At 43.5% G+C, this 14,301-nt stretch overlaps 1 long non-coding RNA gene across 1 annotated transcript in view; it reads left to right on the top strand.

Moving 5' to 3' along the window:
- The window catches only part of LOC136793464 (uncharacterized), a 336,850-nt gene that overhangs the window by 26,982 nt on the left and 295,567 nt on the right, over positions 1–14,301 (top strand). The gene's annotated exons all lie outside the window — the stretch shown is intronic.

Below are 14,301 nucleotides of genomic sequence, written 5' to 3'. Positions count from 1 at the left end.
TTTGACATATTACCTCTCTCTAGTTTCTGGATTCCCTCTCTGGAAAACTCCTCAAATAGAAGTAAGGAAAATGACTGCCAAGGTGGGGGGCGGGCTAGGAAGGGGATGGGTTGGGAGGTGGGGCTTCGCAGAGGCAAGCTATTATGCCTAGAATGGATAAACAACAGGTTGCTACTGTATAGCACAGAGAACTATAGTCAGTAGCCTGTGATGTGTTACTTCCTAGATCTTTCCTGTGCCTCCAACTTACCTTCTAGTTCTTTGTCATTTTTGCTCTATGTTCTGGAATATTTTTTAAAATTTATTTTATTGAAGTATAGTTGATTTACAGTGTTGTATTAATTTCTACTGTACAGCAAAGGGGTTCAATTATACATATATATACATTCTTTTTCATGTCCTGGAATATTTACTCCGTTTTATCCTATGGGATTGTAGGTCTGTTCATTAGCTCTCTTCATTCTGTTATGAGACTTTGGGTGAACTATCTAGTAACTGTCATTCACTGTTCCATTTTTAAAAAATAACATTATGTCACTTTTCTATGGAACATCCTTGCGAGTCTCCCTGGAGATACTAATTAGGTTTTTAGAGGATTTTCCTTATTTCTTCTGTTACACCTGACTTGCATGTTTTTAGTTGTTCTTTGGCATCTTTACAGATATATATATTTATTTGTTTACTTTATTATTTATTTTTGGCTGTACCGGGTCTTAGTTGCGGCATGCAGGATCTTTAGTTGCAGCGTGCTTGCAGGATCTAGTTCCCTGACCAGGGATTGAACCTGGAGCCCTGCATTGGGAGCTTGGAGTCTTACCCACTGGACCACCAGGGAAGTCCCTGTTCTTTGGCATCTTGAGGATGACTTGAGTGTATTTTTATTCTGCTTGTTTGTTTTCCTACTAGCTGGTCTTTGTTTGACTAGTTCTATTACTGAATAAGAGCCTGGGTTCATGTAGGTGGCCGTAGTGACTGCATTCCCACTATGTGGCTCTGTTTCTTATGCACTTCCGTCAAAAATGTGGGGATGACAGGTCCTGTCCACAGGCAGATTTTTCTGAGGGGGCCCATGGAGGTCACACAGGCTCTCTTAGGATCCCAACAAAAGCAAAGGGAAGGATGAGTTCACAGAGGTGAGGACCCTGTGTATTTCACACCGTGGTAAACCTTCCTTCAATTAATTTGTTTCCTGTGTCCATAGAGTGATCTCAAATCACCTTGGTTTTTGCTCTTCCTCTCTTCTTGCGTCCTCAGCTGCATGAAGAGCTCCTCTGTGAAAATCTCACAGTATTTAAAAGGCAGTTCTGGGGGCTTTGGATCAGGACACGTGCTGCAGCTGCTCCATAACCGTAATGGGGTGAGTGGCTATCTGGTAGACCTCCATGTACACCCCCCCCCCTCATGATTCTAGCTACATAGTATCTCTGGGTCCCACATACATCACTTTCTAAGGTTCATTTATCATTTATCTACCCAGAGTCTCATTTCCATTTAGAAATGTCCTGGGAAGATGGTAGTACCCTTTTATCTTTTGATCCTACCATGGTGTTGGCATATATTTTATCTTCTATAATCTAAGTGTTACTTCGGTAGGGTACCAGGAGGCAGGTAGGCAAATGTGTGGCTGCACTCACCGCATTGAACCAGAAATTCCATCTACAAGTTATAATGAGACTTCCAGACTGGCCAAATAGATGGCAGATAGCTTCCTAAAATTCCCCTTACAAAATATTTATCCTCAACTTGATGATCAGAACTTACTTTATATCCCAGATTAACAGTGATTGTTTTGTGATTTTAAAATATTTAGTCAAAAATATTTGTATTTCTTGGTCCCCAAACAAAGTTGACCACATTGGAAACTGGCCTTCTTTCTCACTGCTGCTTCTAGGTCTTTAGAAGTTTGACCTACATCCTATTTTATTTTGACTTATATTTTAGAATCAATTCTTTGACCTATTGACCCTGAGATTATATATCCAAGTATTTCACTAATCTTTCTTTCATTGGCTTATTCTGTTTTTTTTTTGTTTGTTTTTTTGCTTTTCTATTTCACCAGCCCAACTGTGCACACAAGGTATGAGTAATTATTTAGCAACAGAAGATTGACCTTGTCTTTATCAGAAAGCTTAAGTGTTATGTGCAGGCAGATTCTGTTTCCACTAATGAGGATACAGTAAACATCACTTCATTTGCAAGTTCTTACCCTTCCTCACACTTAACTAATAACGTGACTTTGTCATGTTGAGCTATTTCTTACTGTTTGATTCCATAGTTTTGTTAGGAAACTTTGAAATAGACAAAAGGGCAAAAAATTTCAGTATAAGGTCGTTTTCCTGTTGCACTTATGAAGTTGTGTAATCCCTGAAGCAAATTAATCTTTATAAAAATGCTTTAAAACCACATTCCAGGGGCTTCCCTGGTGGCGCAGTGGTTGAGAATCCGCCTGCCGATGCAGGAGACACGGGTTCGTGCCCTGGTCCGGGAGGATCCCACGTGTCGCGGAGCGGCTGGGCCCGTGAGCCGTGGCCGCTGGGCCTGCGCGTCCGGAGCCTGTGCTCCGCAACGGGAGAGGCCACACAGTGAGAGGCCCGCGTACCGCTAAAAAAAAAAACAAAAAACAAAAAACCACATTCCATTTTATGTAATATTGCCTCTTAGTAAGAGCATTTCACCAAAAATAGCAAACTTGAGACCCTATTGAAACAATGGTAGTTTCTTACAAGTGGGACTATTTCAGTAAGAGAAGCCCTCTTAACTATTCCATCATTGGTGAATATTCTAAATCAATTTGACCTAGGATCTCAATCCTTGAAGATTTACTCACCAATGGTTTTTCAACATTTAAAAGTAGCTTTTGCCAACTAATAGTGCTGGCAGAAAAAGCAATTCGTTCAGATTATGACTTCCTTGAATTACCTCAATATATCTCATCTAGCAGAGAAGAGAACTAATCTGCTTGGAACTGAAAAGAGAGTGTAATTTGGATCAGAAACTAATGGGTTAAGAGCCTGCCTGATTCTAAATTTAGCTGTGAGGAGAGTAGAGTTGGTGGTCAAAACCACTGAACAGTAAGTAATGAAATGTTTTATGCTATAGGGTGGGGGGCAAAGTAACCCATCCAAGCTCAGGGTAGAAGGAGGTTCCAAACTTGATTCTTATGTCTGGTGGGATTAATGATGGCACCCTCTTCCCTCCTAAGAGCTCATTCAAAGATACACAAGTCATAAGTGCACCTAGATTCTTGGATAACTTGGATTCTCCTCTAAAGCTCTTCCTTCCTCATTAGAACCTCATTTAAGACAATTCCCTGATCCTGTTTCCTTATCTTGGCCTTCTAAATTCCAAGTGATGTTTTTACCCCCCTTCAACTCTGAACTGAGGAAAATTTGACTAATATAAACACGTTTCTATGGCGAGATGCTGGCCCCAGTCGACTCCCCTGTCACATTTAGGACCTCCTTGAGAGTGAAACTGATGACGCATGTAAGGAATTGCTGTCCCTGTTTTATGCAGTGCCATAAATCATTAGTTAAAAATCATGCTTTGTCCTTTTTGGAATCAGTAATTTCATATTGTTCCAGTATACATAGGCCAGTTCTTGATCAGTGGTATCCTCGAACCTTTGCAATGTTACATGGAATAACTTTTTTAAACCTTAGTGTTTAAAGGAGATTTCGGAAAGGCTGCTGTTGTCAATCAAGTTGCTGGGTGACCCGGAATTTCTTGCTCATTCTTCAAGTGATATTTTGTGTCTTAGTACATCCTTCCCTGGAACATGGAAACAAATGTTGAGACTAGTAAAGGGCATTAAACTTTTCAGATACCACAGTTGCATGGAAAAGAAAATTAAACACAGCCCCCAGATTTTTCTGTTAATAAACATGCAAGTTGTCCATATAGCAATGCAACCAATAGTCCAGTGTATTAAATGAGGAAAATATATGTTTCTTATATTAGAAAACTGGTTCATGCATAGTCTCAGGAGTAATTCAAAATGTTTTCCCTTTACATTTGGATAAGGGAAAACACACAAAGATGTCAAAGAAAAGTGCACTTTAAATAAACCATGCACTTATTCAAGCAAAGCAGATACAACGTATTCTTAGAGGACATGTCAAGATTCATAAAATCACCTGGGCCGGTTGAGGGGGAATTTATTCAGGTGGGTTTAATGGTGATCGCCACTTCGAGTCAGCAAACCTACTGGGTTTTAAGGGACCTGACTGAAATGTTCCTTCATCCCTGTGGCCAGCCTGCTGGTGGATCTTACTGTGCACAGTTTAGAAATGAGAAAATGGATGTTCATGATAGAAAAGTTATTTGGGAAAATCTTTCAGATTTATGGAACTGAATAAAATATTATAGCTAAAGGCACTGGTAACTTTTATAATATTTTGCTAAGCATTGCTTCATGCTAAATCTTGAATGCTTTCTGTTAAATTGCTGTTAATGCCTTCCTGTAAATATATGTTTTATAATAGAACATTATTATTATTATTAATTTATATTAATAAGATGACACCATGTAAACATTCTTTACCTTTGAAAAACCCCATTTGATCTTTGTGTGAAAGACACAACACAAATTAGAGGAATACAGTGCAGGAAAAGTGATGGTGACAGAACCTGGTTTCAGCAGTTCTATGGATTTCAGGCTAAAATCACGCTGCAAAGGAAGCACTGTTGATGTGATGTCTAAAAATCATGGACATTTCTGCTCTGAATACATTTTGCCTGTGAAAAAAAAAAAAAAAAAAAAGTCTGGTATGTGGCAGCTTCTCCTCCAAGACTCTCCTGTCAGTGACATCCGTGGGGTTTGTATTAAGTACCCTTTGTCAGGAAAATATGATTAGGGGAATGGAAGTTGTGAATATGTACCACACAGGCCCCTGAAAGGTTATGGAAGGATTTTTAAATTTTGCTAAAATGTGCCAACGTACGTAACTAATGCACATACCCCTTCCCTCTTACCCCAAAGGACTCTGGAAAGGAACCAACTCAACTTCCTTTATTCATCTTTTTTTTCCCCAGTTTTTATTGTAGCTATTCATGCAGGCATGCATTCTTTCATTCATTCAACAAATGTAATTAAGTGTCTACCGGGAGTTAGGATCCTACCTTTCTACTTTCTACATTGCAGCTGAAACAAGGATTTGCTTTAAAATGGTAGGCTTTTTTATTTTTTTTTTTATGGTACGCGGGCCTCTCACTGTTGTGGCCTCTCCCGTTGTGGAGCGCAGGCTCCGGACGCGCAGGCTCAGCGGCCACGGCTCACGGGCCCAGCCGCTCCGCGGCACGTGGGATCTTCCCGGACCGGGGCACGAACCCGCGTCCCCCGCCTCGGCAGGCGGATTCTCAACCACTGCGCCACCAGGGGAGCCCGGTAGGCTTTTTTAAAAAACGCCAAACAACCCAACCCATTCCTTGCTACAGTGGTGTTACTTTACCACAATTCGTTAATACCGGTGTCTGAGTTCTTAAATCACATGCCACAGTGTTTAATTATATTGGGTCAGTTTGTTCCTCTTAAGTGTGAAATATACCTTTTCGTCTTTGCTATACCTCAGAAAGCAATATGCCGCCACTTCCATCTTATCTTGTAATTATTTTGAAATTATTTCCTTGAAGCACTGTCTTGAGTGTTCTGAGAATTCTGATTTCAGACAGCAAGTATGAATTTTGAAAGCTAACACATGTGACGGTGGTTTGCAAAAGGTATAACTGGGGTGAGTTAGAAATCAAATGAGGGTACATGAGGTTTTTCTCACCACATCACAGACCCTATTTGTGAGTTTTATGCCCTTTTGTGTCTTGTAGCCATAGAGAGATCCTGGCTTGCGATTTCATCACGGGAAGAGTTTATGGAGATTTATTTAAAGTGAGGTGCGGTCACTGGTAATTTGGGCTGTATGAAGTGGCCTAATTCCAGAGGAGAGGACCCGGTATGAGAGGCAGTACAGTCTCTGGTCTGGAAGCCATGGCTCCGAATCATTGTAATTGTACATGAAATAATAATTATTTGAGATCGTTTGCTAATCAGCAAAACCCTGGAAGTGGCTGCCGACAAGCGGTAGCCAGCGAGGTATTAAGGTGAAGCGCTGAATTTGCATGCGTTTACCCTTCGATCATTGTTTGCAAGATGCCCTCTCTAGAGATAGACTTCTCTTCTTTCAATATGCACAGGAAATCAAAGGCGGGGAATGAGTAACTGCAGCGCAACAATAATGCTTGAAACAGAAAACACAGAAACTCCCTCACATAGACAGTTATCTGATGATGCTCTTGTCTTTAATTACATGACGGGCTCACCTTATGGTTTTAGGTTATTAACCATAACTAATTAAGAGTTGCTTTTTGCCATCTTCAATAAATGTTGAAGTTGGGAACTTTGCAAGCACATTCGATAATGCCTGTCAAGATGTGGTGTTGTCCATCATATAATAAGTCAGAGTCTGTGTACGTTTGTTGAATGGCTCGTTCTAACACGCAGAATTGGACATTGTCCTTTGACAGTAGAAGTCAAATAGTTTACCTTTTTTTTTTTTTTGTCTGCGCCATGCAGCTCATGGGATCTTAGTTCCCCGACCAACCAGGGATTGAACCCGCGCCCTTGGACGTGAAACCACGGGGTCCTACCCACTGGACTGCCAGGGAATTCCCAAATAGTTTACATTAAGTGAACAGCATGCCAAGCACAAGTTTTACGTATGGCTACAACTGTAGTTCTACCTAACTTAACATGTGGATTTCAGATTTAAAGTAAAGCTTCACTGAAAGGGGGGGACCCCCGGAGAATACTCCCCATGAAAATAGGTTAGAGAGCGTCTTGATTTGTACCCACTAAGCATGGAACACTTCACACAGACCATGCCTTTTATCAGTTGTATGTCCTTGGGCAAATCAATTTGCCATTCTGTTCTTCATTTTAGAAATGAGGGCATCCTGTTCCTCATTATATAGAAAATTAAAGAATCAACCCCAAATACCACCAAGATCTCTTCCAGTGTTTACAGTTTCTAGGAATTACGGTAGTAACGTACATTTATGATCATTCTCAGAGCCTAGTGGTTTGGCTAACAGATGATCTGCAGTTTATCATTTCTTTAAAATCTATTTTGTTCTTGTACACGCATACATTACTAACCTTGACTCATCATCGTTTTTAAGTGGTGTGGCTTTGGAAATGAACTTGAGAGACGAATACACAGACAATGGACAGACCATACATGGCAGTAGAACTCAGACCTGTCACAGACTCAAGGAAGCAGCTCTACACAGCTTCTCCAACAGAATGGGTCTCTAATGTTTTGGCCTCTCTGCCAATCCAGGACCCACCAGAGAAGGGGAGGGATGCTCCCCAAAATGACACGTGAGGTACCCCCCTTCTAGTTATCTGCCTCCAGCCCCTCAAGCTAATAGCCTCCGATCATCGCACATCTGAATCCATCCCTTTTCTCTCTACACTGTTTTCTACTCTGCCTGCTTTAGAGAATATGACAGATTTAGGTGATGGTGGCTGACTCTCTTTCTATAGCAGGCTCTGAAAACCAGCCTCTGTTTGCTTTCATGGGGCAGGGGAAGTGTCTGTGTGTATTTCCGCAAACTTGAGATGCTTCCTAATACAGATGGATGCACGTAGGGCATGCGTTCCGGGGATTGTAGTTAACACAAGTTAATTTCCGTCTTGCACTATAGTTGTTTCTAGCTGAGGGAAACGGGCAATAAGCCACGTGAGCTTCCTCTCAAAGCATAAAAAAGTAATGTTTTTCGTTTGTTTTTTTAATTAATAATTGAGAATCACTTTCTCGGTTAAGACCAGCGTTGTTAGTTTTCGTTCTTTTTTTTTTATGACCCCCTCTGGTATATCTGAAAAGCTGAGCAGAAACGTCAGTCAGCAAGGCAGAGGCGTGGGTGCAGGATTCCGGGGGCTGGGAAAGCAGAGGTCCGTGGCCAGCCCATTTCAGAGCTGACCCTGTATAGAAACAAGCTCTGAGGGTGATCTCTAATGCCATCCCAGAGGGGATTTTAGCAATCGGAAGGCAGTTTATCAGATGGTTTTGGAGAAAGGACAAGATTCAGGGCAAGTCTGTACAGCTGAGTAGCTTTTCTCTGTAACTGGCTCCATTTAAGCGGAGCCAGCGGATTATCAGCATAGTTAACTCCAGGAGTTCTTTGTGTGGGTTTATTCTGTCTGGGTTTTTATCCTGCTGCCCCAGGCGACCCTAGGCACAGACCTCTGAAGGCTCTCTCCCTTCTAGTATAATATGGTTTTCTGACCTATGGGCACCTGGAAGGAAAGGAAGAGAAGATGAAGCAGTCTGTTTAGACATGTGTGATGTTGCTGTGTCATCCACGTTTCTCGGAGAAACTGTGAAGGTCCTTTGGTGTCGTCTGTTCTAAAAGACACCCTTTGGTCTCTCCGGGAATTTCACTGGAGTGGGAGGTGGGTGCTTTGAAGAAGCAAGGCATTCGAGAGTTTAATTCTAAGGCCATTTAAGCAAAGAGAGACTCAAGCACAAGTTGGGCATTTGATCCCTCAGAAAGGAAAAGACAGGCAATGTTTCTGAAAATACACGCTTTTGAACATAAAACAGAGAAATTGCACAAAAGCAATCTTCTGTGTTTGAAGGCCATTTCCGTGTCTGTTTCAACCGCTTCTTCAGATAAAATTACAGTGGAGCCGGCTTTTCTATTTAACTGGTTTCTGGATAGTCACGCCAAATCTTCGGCTATTGACTTTTGAAACATTGCTTACAGAAAAGATACTTCTAAAACATACTTCTCTTGTCATTTCTTTATAAAAAAGAAAGGCCAGTAGGACATTAATTTTGTATCCATCTAGCCAACTATACTACCAGTTAATATTAAAAGTGGATCAGAGAGAGAGGTCACGGTTGAACCTCTTACAAAAGGCCATTGAGACATTTTTGGTAAAATCTCTCGGTAAGCAAGGATATTGAACACGGGGGCAACTTATCCGCTGATTCCCACACCCTCTTAGTTTGAGGGTGGCCCCCAGGGTGTTGAGTTGTGGGCATGACCTCCTGTGGTCTTAAAATAGGGGTGGGGGGAACCTTGGAGCTGGCTAGACGTTATCCAAGGTGGGTCATGGAGCGCTCTGTTACCGCAGGGCCAAAATCAGAGGGGAAGACGGGAGTTCAGTGTCGGGTGCACCTGAGTGATGAGGCTCATTGGGTTGTATTCTGTTGATGAGATAAACATACCCTGTGTTTGAGAAAGTCGTAAAGGAGGCCATTAAGGCTCAGTACACGCCTAAGGGAATTGGTTACCTGGTTTGTCAGTGGGGATGCATGAAAGTAAAAACAGAGACCTAAGGTTGGAAAAGTGAGCCTGTCGTGGGCCTGGATTTCAGTCACGAAGTCTGGACTTTGTAGGTGAGGGGGGCTTGAGGTCAGGGAATTCTGTGGTGTGAGAAAATGAGCCTTATATTCTAACCGTTAAAATTGGGAAGTAGCTTCACCTGTGCTCTGGTGGCATTCCAAGAGAGAGAAGAGAGTAGAGACAGACAGCGGCTGGAGAAAGGTGTATTCTGGTTTGGTGGTGGTTCATATTAGGGCAGAATCCAATTCAGGAGAGTCAGAACAGCCTTAATGAGAAACTTGAAATTAATCAGTCTTGGGTTTCCCTGGTGGCGCAGTGGTTGAGAGTCTGCCTGCCGATTCAGGGGACGCGGGTTCGTGCCCCGGTCCGGGAAGATCCCACATCCGGGAAGCCGTGAGCCGTGGCCGCTGCGCCTGCGCGTCCGGAGCCTGTGCTCCGCAACGGGAGAGGCCACAACAGCAGTGAGAGGCCCGCGTAACGCAAAAAAAAAAAAAAAGAAAGAAATTAACCAGTCTTAAAGGTCGCAGGTGAAGTGAATTTTTTTTGGCCGAGCTAAATGATTTCGTAAGTGACTTTGTGCAAAGAAAGTGCGGGTTTTTAGCTATTCACCAATAAAAAAATGTATGAAGCCTGCTCATTTCCTGGATCAAAAGCACCTTCTTCTAAGTCAGCCCAGTCTTTTCCAGAGCCACGGTATAGACAACCAATAGCCAGCACACTTGTCCAGCTTTTTCTGTACCACGAGCGTTTTGATGTTCTGTTGACTGGAGTGCCTGTGTCATTAAAATTGCCATTAACAAGTGTATAGGATGAGACATACAAGTTAGCTGTATGCTAGGTATAAAACCATTTGTCATTGCCTATCCAGTGAGATTAGACACTGATCAAGGTATGTAATCCTGAAGGCACCTCCACCAAAAATAGGAGCAAGACATCGAAACCCACATCATTCGAATAGCTCAGAAGGAAAACCAGCTTTTGAGATGACAGTCACTGCCGTGGAATACAATGCTTACATCCTCTATTAGTGTAGTGCGTTGAAAGATTCGGCTGTCAGTTTCCTTTAGCTTAATTTGCCTTTTAAATGAAATCACCGCGTCACTTATTTTGTAAGTATGTTAGGTTCTATCTTTGTGGCTCTCCAGTACTCGTTTTGTTAATGTTTCTCCAATTTCTTTTTATTGTTTACTGACATATCCTGCTCCCGAAATTGAACAAAGCATTCAGTAAGAAAGTCCACGTCTGTTTCCCTGGAACATGCCGCACGTTAATTAGTTGTACTTCTCTGAGGGTCAGTGAAGTCTTATATCCCAGTCAACTGTCGATGGTGTCTTGCGTATTGATGTCCACTTGATGTGGTGCTTTCTGCAGAGCAGGAAGGCATCTTGGCTCTTCAGCTGAACTCCTTCCTCATCCAGTTCTCATTTACCAGGTGTCAAGAGGGTGCTTCAACAGAGCTCATCTGAGCTCCTTCAGTGTTTTCAAGACTCCTGTCTTGCAGTGTAATGACATGGTGTTGTGGTAACGCGTGTCTGCAGCTCTCTGCCGCCTAGCCTGGGAACTCTGTGGGAGGATAAACCATATGGTATTTATTCTTGCATTTTTCTGCTCCCATCCATCTTTCCCTGAGCCCCCATACAGAAATCCACATGCATACCATATGCTGCATTTCTGGACTAGCAGAAGATATTCAGTAAACACTTGTCCAGTGAATGGAATAATGGCACCAAATACAAAGTATACCCGTCTCTCGGGCTGTTTATAATCTGATATAAGCATAGTGGACAATCGCAGGTCCATATAAATATGCTCTTCCTTTTGGTTAGTGTGCACAGGCTATGGAAAAGATGTCAGAGAAAAGGGACTATCTGCGAGAGAATTCCTTAGCTGGAAGATGCATTCATTGCCATTCTGTTTACAGGATATATCTTCTTGTGTTTTTCTTTTCTTTTTTTTTAGACATTATTTTATTTTATTTTATTTTTGGCTGCGTTGGGTCTTTGTTGCTGCACGCGGGCTTTCTCTAGTTGCGACGAGCAGGGGCTGCCCTTCACTGCGGCGCGCGGGCTCCTCATTGCAGTGGCTTCTCTTGTTGCGGAGCATGGCTCTAGGCGCACGGGCTTCAGTAGTTGCAGCAGGCGGGCTCAGTAGTTGCGGCATGTGGGCACTAGAGTGCACGGACTTCAGTAGTTGCGGCACGCAGGCTCAGTAGTTGCAGCGCAAGGGCTCTAGGGTGCATGGGCTTCAGTAGTTGTGGCACGTGGGCTCAGCAGTTGTGGCTCGCGGGCTCTAGAGTGCAGGCTCAGTAGTTGTGGTGCATGGGCTTACTTTCTCTGTGGCATGTGGGATCTTCCTGGACCAGGGATTGAACTCATGTCCCCTGCATTGGTAGGCAGACGCTTAACCTCCACGCCACCAGGGAAGTCCCTCTTCTTGTGTTTTTCATGTTGAGTTTCCTGCAACTCTCATCAGAATGCTTCTTGCTTTGGGGAAAAAAAAAAATGTCAAATGTCTTTGATCCATCAAGCTAATACTCTGTAGACCCCAGATGGTGTGTCCATGGCGACTTCAAGGAATGGGACCCAGCTTCCCCTAGAAGAACCAGACCTAGAAATTAGGCAGTAACCTCACTCTGCCTTAAGCCATTTAGCTTAGACCCAATTTCTACAAGGGAGTGATGCACCTTACTTAAGTCCCCTGTCCCCGAACCCGATAGCCCCTCTGACCGATATTCTGCAATTCAGCACTTGATTACATCTAGTCTTTTCCTTTTCACTCATCCCTCCTACTATGAGTCTTTTTTTTTTTTTTTACACACACACACTGTATTTTATTTTTACAGGAGATAAATAAACTGACACCAAGCATTGTAACTGGATGACCACAACGAAAGCAACAGTGATTGCAGTTACCAGACACGAGACACACTCACATACTGTGAGTCTTGAATCTTCATTCTTATCGCGTGTTTCTTGATAAGGTGAGCCTTGCCGTGGATTGGGAGGGCCTGGCAGAGCCCTGCCTACATGGCAGTGTTTCAGTAAACAGTTGTCGATTGATATCATGTAGGGCATGAATTATGAGGTCTAGCAAATGGCGAGGTTTCATTTGCATAATTATCAGCTGAAGACTGACACGAGAAATGAGGTGCAGAGCTAGTTCAGGATTGCTTTGGCTGCTACCTTTTGTGCTTAGAGTACCATCCATGGGAACTAAATTTAAGTGTGCCCACATTGACATTTTCAGAAAATAACTCGTAAGTATTGTGTCAGGAGTTAATAATAACATCCTCACACACTCACGTAGGACTGGGATCCCCCAACACGTTCAGTTAAAGGTGCTAGGAGAATGTTCCGACTTTGGATAAACATCAGCCTGATACCCTTAATATAGGGGTTCTTAACTCAGCATCATGCATAAACTTTAGAGGGTCTGAGAATCACCTGATAGTGGATAAAATTATGTGTGTGCACGTGTGCGTTTAAAGGAGCCACATACTTCCTCAAATTCTCCAGTGTTTCTTTTAAGCCTATGCAGAAGAAAGCACCCATGGTGGTTCCCAAGAGAGCTGTTTCTTCTCCGGTCTGATTTTAGAGGTGGAGAGGATGTCACGGTTTGGTCAGGACAAAGGACCACCTAGAGCAGATCTGATCTCCGGGGTTGTTAGAAATCCAGCTTCTCTCTTCAGTGGTTCACCTAAGCTTTAACGTGTGTTGCGATGCTAAAGTTTGGGAGGGTTCCTTGGTGTCTACGTGCTCTAAGGTCAAGAGAGGGGGAAAGTGAGGGCTATAGGAAACGGTCTTTTCAGCATTCACTGCCACTAGCAAAAGTCTCCATGTTTTCCAAGTTGTCAATTGGCCGTGCTGGTCAACACACAAAAGGGAGATCGTAGAAGCTACTAGAGCTTTGCCTTTTCTCTTTTCTGAACCACTTCTGCCTTTCCCCTGGAATCCATCCTTAGAACTCAGTTCTAAGAGTTCTCCTGGAACCACTAGCCTCTTTGAAGATGTCTAGCGATGGATTGGCACGAACACGTCCTGTTTGGTCTGCTCTTTCCTGAGCCAGCTTCACTCAGTCTCTCCAGGCAAGCAATCCTTCTACCTAGCACTGCCTCAAATCCCTCATTGTGTGATGCATCTTGAGCATATATATTCCTATATAGTTACTAGGAGTGTAAGTCTGTTCATTCTGGAGATTGGACGATGATCGTGCATGGCAGCGATTTTGCATTCACTGGGCTGCTTTCCCAAGATGCTTTCCTGACCCGAAGAGATTGTAGCCGATTTTGCAGATGCAAATGCTTCGTGTGTAGTAGGAGACCAGGCATGCATCAGGACAATATTCTTAACATCAGACGTGGGCCTTTAAAAATCTGTGCAATGCAAGAGCAATTAGGAGGTAATAATTCCCAAGGGAAGGGCTTCCCCGGTGGCGCAGTGGTTGAGAATCCGCCTGCCGATGCAGGGGTCACGGTTTCGTGCCCCGGTCCGGGAGGATCGCACATGCCGCGGAGCGGCTGGGCCCGTGAGCCATGGCCGCTGAGCCTGCGCGTCCGGAGCCTGTGCTCCGCAACGGGAGAGGCCACAACAGTGAGAGGCCCGCGTACCACAAAAAAAATAAAAATAAAAAAAAATAATAAATTTCCAAGGGAAAAAAAAATACACCTTATATAATGAAAAATATTTGTGGGAACTGGGCTCTCCCAAGATATTAAGCTGGGGGTTCTTATTTATTTTATTTTTTTGCAGTACGTGGGCCTCTCACCGTTGTGGCCTCTCCCGTTGCGGAGCACAGGCTCCGGACGCGCAGGCTCAGCGGCCACGGCTCACGGGCCCAGCCGCTCCACCACGGCACGTGGGATCCTCCCGGACCGGGGCACGAACCCACGTCCCCTGCATCGGCAGGCAGACTCTCAACCACTGCGCCACCAGGGAAATCCAAGGGTTCTTATTAACT

This window comes from Kogia breviceps, chromosome X (genome assembly GCF_026419965.1).
Source record: "Kogia breviceps isolate mKogBre1 chromosome X, mKogBre1 haplotype 1, whole genome shotgun sequence".
Classification (NCBI taxonomy): Eukaryota; Metazoa; Chordata; class Mammalia; order Artiodactyla; family Physeteridae; genus Kogia; species Kogia breviceps.
This window is presented reverse-complemented; position numbering and strand designations above follow the sequence as displayed.